This window comes from Euprymna scolopes, chromosome 19 (genome assembly GCF_053919585.1).
Source record: "Euprymna scolopes isolate OS-2025 chromosome 19, ASM5391958v1, whole genome shotgun sequence".
NCBI classification, from domain to species: domain Eukaryota; kingdom Metazoa; phylum Mollusca; class Cephalopoda; order Sepiida; family Sepiolidae; genus Euprymna; species Euprymna scolopes.
Genome location: NC_136500.1, coordinates 9,545,195 through 9,553,407, shown reverse-complemented (window position 1 = coordinate 9,553,407; position 8,213 = coordinate 9,545,195).

The following is an 8,213-nucleotide window of genomic DNA, read 5'->3' as shown; positions in this document are numbered from 1 at the left end:
TTATTATTTTTGTTGTTTTAAGTATGTTGCTTAGTTTGTCGTTCTGATTGAGGAAAATAAGGTTTTTTGTTATCTCTGTGAATAGTTCTGGGTTGTTTGTGTTGTGTGTAGAGACGTATGCTAGAATTTGTTCTTTGTTGTGTTCTTTTGGGGTTCCTAGTTGGTCTATTGGACTATACGCAAATATGACGAATAGAAATATAAGGTATGAGGTATCAGGTGTTTAAAAGGTATAAATACCATTATTCGTATTGGGATTAAACAATTTAAAATCTTGATAATAAGCAATATAAAATCTTGATAAAAATATTAAATAGCTTTGTTTAATAGCATAAATAATTATTGGAAACCCTAATAACTTACATGGGTATATTAGTAGAACAAGTGTTAGTGTGATTGTGCAACTAATATTATTACTTACTCGTAAGTTTATTTTAGATACACCAAACGTATAGCAAACACGAAAGAGAATCGAAAGGAAAATGAGAATTGCGACACAACTTTTCTTGGTGAAGTAAAAAGTTTTATTTTGTCATTTGTCATAATTATTACAGTTACTCACTGTCAGTGCAGGGTATCATAAAACTCAACATCAATCTATTCGTGTAATCAATTCGTGTACAGAAACCAGTTTTACAAAGTTCGGCTTAGTAGCTAAAGAGATGGAGAAAGAAAGAGGGAGAGAGAGAGAGCGCAAGAGCGAGAGAGCGAGAGAGAGAGAGCAAAGGGAAAAAACTGTCAGCAGCTGTATCTTTTCCTTCACATTCTTCTCTACATTCTTCAACTTTTTGCTTGCCCCGTTCCTTTCTTTCTAAATATCCATCCACCCATATATATATATATATATATATATATATATATATATATATATATATATATATATATAAATATATATATATATATATATAAAGCGAGAGATTATATAAATATTTCCAATGTAAAACAACGTCGTAGCTCACAATGACCATACTAACTAACAAGACTTTTACAGGCGTCCAAGACCTGAGTTTAATCCCCATTTGGGCTCAGCAGTTAGACATCCGAATCTGGGATTTGAAATCTGAGCCACGCGAGCAAACGCGCCACAAGCAAAAAAGTCTCTAAACTAAAACAGATCAAGCAAACCATAGTCGAATTTCGCTGCAGGTTGCTTGATCTGTGTTAGTTTCTTCTGTGTGGTGCATTTGCTCATGTGACAGAATGCTCACCTCGCATGAAGAGGCTCGGGTTTCGAATCCCGAAGTCAGATATGTCCAATTAATGAGATAAAATGAGGACAACACTCCAATCTTTGACTTCCGGTTTGTTTGCTATCATCACTTTTGTGAGCTGCGACGTTGTTAGACTATATATATATATATATATATATATATATATATATATATGTATGAATCTGTGAGGTCATGCTTACTCAACATCTCTAAATTCTAATCCACCGAGATATTGATGGACAATAAACCAGTTGCGTGTTCGACCTAAGAACCGGAAGTAGTTTTGACGTATGTTTTGATGACGTACAACAACGTCTTCAAATGTCCTACCGGGCGTCATTGCATATATTCAGTAATTCCGAAACTTCTATTTACTGAATAAACTCTCCATGTGTTGCGGTGTGCAGTGTTGCCTACAAACGAAGGCTTTCTTTTAAAAGTTTAGTTGAGGAGTTAATATACTACAACGCTCTTCAACTTTGTTAGCGAAGATTAAATGGTATCGTATGATCAGCAAATTCTGCCGAAGTAGTATTGATCAACATCTGTAACCTTGCAAGATCCGCAGCTCTAATTAAACGAAGACACCAGGAAGTCGATAAGTGTGTTGCTGGCGAGCGAATCAATGTCATAATTTAACACAACCCTGTTTAATCCCGGAGTGGATGAAAAAAACTGGGATACCCGGCCATAAAAACGAATCTTTATGCGCATAATACGCTTTGAAGTATCATGGATAGAAAATTCTTTGCATGCAATATCTCTCATAGTGAACGTAAGTCAAATGCCTCGACAAAGCCGACAAAGCAAATTAATATAGAATGCTACATCTCTAACTACTATTAAAGAATTTAATATCTGCTGTTAAGAGCAGCATAACATATAAATGAGCATTATGAAGATCTACTCAGGAAAATCAGATGGTACAATATCACTGGACGAATACTCAAGATAATTAAATCCTTCCTAGATAGGAGAAAAATAACGGTTGCTGTCGACGGTCGAACATCTAAACAATATGATATAAATGCGGGAGTTCCTCAGGGGTCTATCCTTGGACCATTATTATTCGTAATATTCATCAATGATCTCTCTGAAAAAATTCTCTCTGAAATGGGTATATATGCTGATGACACCACGCTCTATAACAAGCCCAACATAAAAACAAATAAACACATATCTAAGGAAATGGTAGAAACATTAGCGGGTGACCTCCAATCTGTAGTAGGATGGGGACAAAATGGATGATCACATTCAATGCTGCTAAGACTAAACTTGTTTCCTTCAGTAATTACAAGAAACCTTCTCTACAGCCAATAGCAATGCCCAAAGACTCATTATCTGAAAGTACTTTGTTAACTCCTCGGCTTCACAGGAAACATGAGTTGGAACAATTACATTGAGAGCATTGACAGGACCGCTGCGAAGAAGGTAGGTTCTCTCTACCGTGCTAGAAAGTTACTAACGCCTAAAAGTATCCTGTACATCTATAAGGCCCCCATTCGCCCATGTATGAAGTACAGTTGTCATAATTAGGCTGGTGCATTTGCTACTAGTCTCTCACTCCTAGACCAGGTTGAAAAGAGAGTCGCAAACCTGATAGGCCATGAACTGTCATCTAAACTTCAACCTCTGTCCCATCGACGAAATGTTGCATCCCTCTGCCAGTTCTACAATTATTTTAATGGTGAATGCTTCGACGAACTGCAAGCACTTATACACCCTCGGCGTAAATACTCCCGACAAACCCGACAAGCGGTTAAATCCCAACCCTGCAGAGTAGATCCTTAGATGGTCCCCTCCGTAAGTGCAACGAGAACAGACATCTTTCTGCCCAACTCCCTACATAGTACCTCTGTAAATTAGGCCCCTGAGTGTAGCCCCCTACATCAAAGTGGCAGTGTGCCATGTTTTGAGTTAGGTAGAGAGTAGCAATAAAAACATTTTAACATTGGACAATATGTAGCATTTCTATTTAAAACATGTTTTGCATTATTTTTATTAATCAGACTTATGTTTTAGGTTTCATTCCTAAAAGGTTTCTACTGATGTAACCTCGTCTTACCCTTTTCAAGTGTAGCTTATTGAACTGATGAATTGAGAATCTATACGACATTTCGAGTAAAACTATTTATTTAATCCATGCGAGTAAAATTCCTTCGTCCTGTCAAATATGACCCAGGGGAATCCTAGGTGATTCGCAATTGTAAACGTTTGTATCGCCTGCAGTGACGATTGAACCTTCAACCTCCAAAACATTAACTTACTGCTGGCATCATCCATTACGAAAAGTGTAATTATTGACGGTTGCTACTGCGTAAATTAAACAAAGGTTTACTTTCTAAATTTCATGCAGATTCTCAAGATCGAAAATATATATTTAAAGATGGCCAGAGGTTACCAAATTGATGTATGTATTGGCAGGAATATAATTCGCCTCATAAGTAAATGCAGCAATGAGAAAATATAGACAATATCTTTGTGTTGAATAGGTACTCCACTGTGATATATTTCGATTCAGAGACATTAGAAATACAAAGAAAACATTTAGATAGTATTGTAAAAAGACACAGATATATAACCCAGTCAAAATAACAAGATATTTGTAAACAAGAAGAAAATATGGCGGTTTTCACCTTAAAAAGGGTAAAAATGTTTGTAAATATGAGTAACTGATATTATTTTTTAAAAATGTCATAATTATAAAACTGTATGGATCTTGCTCGCTTGTTTGCATTTTATCTTCGACGATCGGGAAACTTCAGCCTTATAAAAAAGGGATAGCACATAACTACTTCATTTATATATATATATATATATATATATATATATATAAATATATATAACTACTTACTTTACTCAATAAAAAATTAATATACGAAAGTATAAATTTATGGGTATAAATATACGAAAGTATTTACTTCGAAAGTGCTCAATACGAAGGTTGAGCTAGTTAGTAATGTATAAAATATATATGACGATTAAGCTACACTGAATATTCCGCGTTTCATCCACTCTAGGATTCTTCAGGCTTAGGCGACTGAAGAATCCTACAGTGAATGAGGGAAGCGGAATATTCAGTGTAGCTTAACTGCCATATATATTTTATAAATTAATATATATATATATATATATATATATATATACACATATTTCATATATGATCTCACTTATATATATATACACATTTTATATATGATCTCACTTATATATATATATATATATATATATATATATATATATATATATTAGTGTTTATATAATAATCGATAGATGAATTAAAATATACTTAAGCATAACTTACGACCGGGAACGCCGGGCGGCCTTCTCATCTGTACTAATTCACAGAGAACTGTAAAAAATACAACGAACTCCATGGTAAAAACAGGTATCCTAATGATCAATCGCAAACTGAAAGAGCTTTACATAATTATAATAGCTGTACTAGTTTGATAATCCGCAACAATAAATAAAAGATGTTTAAATTTTTACGGATTACTAAAGGTTAAATAAAAAATTAAAAAAAAACTCAACTAAACACGAAAAATATGTATAACTGTTTCATTTCATCATAATTGATAAGATTACGTTTCGTAGATGTACATTAGAATGAGTTTAATATTCAATGAAAACAATGTTTGTGAGAATTGTTTGTGTTTCATATGTACAAAACAGTAAACAATACGCAAGCATGATATATATGATACAATTACGTTAAACCATCGTTAGATTCGTTTAATTAAGCAGGGTAAATTCTGATCAGTAATAAACAAGTCAAAACGCGCTGTATGTGAGCGGACGGTGTTAGTTCCTGCAAGAAATCTACAATATTATCACCGAAAAAGTAAACTTCTCTAGCCAGACTAATTATCCGACTTGGGGTTCGTTTATGAATTTCAAATTCCATAGAAGTGTTCACATACGAGTGAAGTCGCTATAATTCGCCAGGACGAATAATGCAAAAAAAAAAAAAGAAAGAAAAGAAGGGCACTACAATTCCACTTCAGAATGTTATAACATTTTAAAAATTATTTACTTTCAGAGTCATCAATATATGGTATGGATTCGCATTGGTTAAGATAATTTCTAGACAGACATCGAGCACTTACGAGAGGAAAAACGTGACGGTTACTAACACCATAATTGAAAACGGTTTTGATGAAAGGAGCTAGATTCGAACTTGAAACAATCACTTCACTAATTTTAATCGTTCACCACTTGGCAATCGTCACTTCTTACTTCAAGAATATACAGCGTATTCTGAATACTTAAAATGAGGAATACTTTGTTTCGAGGTTATAATTGGAACACATAGTGAGGAATTTTCTTAATTTTACAGAATGTGCGCTGTTAGACTATTGAATGGTGTTTTGACATACACAAACAAAACAAAAAAACAAATGGATGAAATTGAATTTAATTTTATCCATCAGGCGCAGTTGAATAATTACATTCAGAACACACAAAGAAGAAATCACTTCTATACAAATTATATGTCTAATAGCATACTTCAAACGAAAACCTCAAATAATTATACCTTCTTGCAGATATAGTACAAAGTCCCATGATTTTAGTAAAAAAATAAATATTAGGTTGATGCAAAAATATTGTTTTTTTTTTGACGTTCAACTTCAAAATATCATAACTCCTTTTATAACTTTATCATTCGAAATAAGAACCATTAGAATCGACACAGTTTGCCAACGAGAAACAGTTTTATCCATCTCATTAGCATGAAAATTTGGATTTCTGGAAGCGATGAAGTCATTGAGGGCCGATTCGGTATAATCTTGGCTTTTTGAAGAATTTTTGCGCAGGAAATTGTCGGGATGTTTGAAGAAGTGATAATCGGTGGGGCAGAGGTCAGATTAATATAGCAGCTGAGGCAGATTCTCGTAGCCCCATTTATTCAGCTTTTGTAGGGTCAGTTGAGCAACATGCGTGCTAGCGTTGTCATGTAGGAGAATTGGTTCCTTCATATTCACCAATCTCGAGCACATACGTTGGAGCTTCTGGTTCATTTCGTCAATTTGTCGGCAGTACTTCTCCACCGTAATCGTTTCGCCCAGATCCAAAAACGCTGTAATTATTGAAACCGGACGCAAACCACCAAACAGTCACCAATCACTGTCTACGGTTGTCGTAGAGGCTCTACTTATCATGACATATCACAATCCGCCCGAGAAATGAGTTGATTTTGTTGTGCGGAGGAAGCGTTGAAGACGAAGATTTTTTTTATTATCGTTCAATTCATTTATCCAGACTTTTTGGCTTTCTTATTTGCTTTAAGTAGCTAACGACTGTTGATTAATTGATCCCGAATTCAAGAGCAAATTCTCGTGTGGTTTGGAGAGGATCGGCTTCAATTAAGGCTTTCAAATGTTTCTTATCAACCACAGTCGGCTGGCCGCGACCGTCGTCGTCTTTGAGGCTCTCGTTACGATTGCGAAATTTCTTGAACCACCGTTGTGCCATACGTATATTAGTGGTTTCTGGACCAAACATTTCATTGATACCACGAGCTGTCTCGGCAGCTTTTCAGGTGTAGTTTGAATTCAAACAAGAAAATCGTGGTGATTTGAATTTTGTACATGTAAAAAATGAATGAAGAGATTTAGAACGGTAACGAATAACACGATTCGATAGAGCGAAAGAACGCGTTTACACATGATGTATAGATTGGAGATATATATCAATGAATTAATTCAGAAATTATATATAAATGTAACATATGTGAAAATACGATATTGTGTTTGAACTAACCTAAAACAAAGGAAGCGAAAGAAAAAAAAACTATACTGACTTGCTAATTTACTTTTAAAATTATTTTCGTATTCGATCATTAAGTACGAAAAAAACTCGTTCAATGCACGCGAGGAGGTTTCGAAAAAAGATACGACTAAAAATTAATAATTTGTTGAATAAATAGATTTGCGTTTTTCGAGAAGACATCTACTCCAGATCGAAATAATTAATTAATTAAAATTCTCTTTCTGAATATTGAATAATAACTCGCATCAGACAATTGCAAAAAATAACATTATTTAAAAATATAAAATTTAATTCTAGATATTTTCATTATGCAATTACGTCTGCCATATTAGTTAAGCGTCAATTTCATATGGAATAAAGGAAATTATCTAAAAATAAAAATCTATTCTATATCGTTCATATCATTATGCTTTAAAATAATGACTCCAAAGTTTCAATGAAGTTTTAAACAAATACATCTATTCTTACACTGTGTCTGCTAAGTTACACTCAATTATAAAATGCATGTAAATGTATTGACTGGAACATAATATCCACAACTACTGAATAGAATAACAAAGTGTACACCATAGGATTTTAGTTGGAATTCAATATGGCTACCAGAGTTCCCAACGCGCTTTAAAAGCAGGCGAAGAAAAGCATCACTTATATCAGACCAAACAATTTTGTACCAATGAGTCCCCCTTACCAAGGCTTGTAGCCACTCAAGGATAAACATTAATAAGATTAATAGATGAACGAATGTTTTTTTTATTTTGAATTGATATTAGAGTTAGCATCCGTTAACAGTTTCTAAATGCGCGTGTGACTCGTATGAATTGTTTATAAATCACTATTTTCATTTCCCTTATTTCATTTTACTTCAGTCCAAGTTCTCAGAAAATTAAACTTCTTCCATTCACTAAATCTCTATACAACATGAATAGATATTCGAATATTCCTCTAAAGTTATCCTTTACAGTTTAACAACTGATTTACTAAATATGTTGATTGCATGATTTTTCTCTCCGAAATTAACTATTTATTATGTTATAGTTTTCTCGTGTTTTTTTTTGTAGCAGTGAATCTCAGGACAAGAATTCATCTTGTCTGGTAGGGTATCTAAATTTGTTGTGTAAGTTAAGGTAAGATACTTAGAGAAGGTGAACCATTTGTCGTCAAATCCCATATAGGTTAGCCATGCCAGATGTCTTATTTAGGCGCCGAATAGTATGTTATTTTGAATATTTA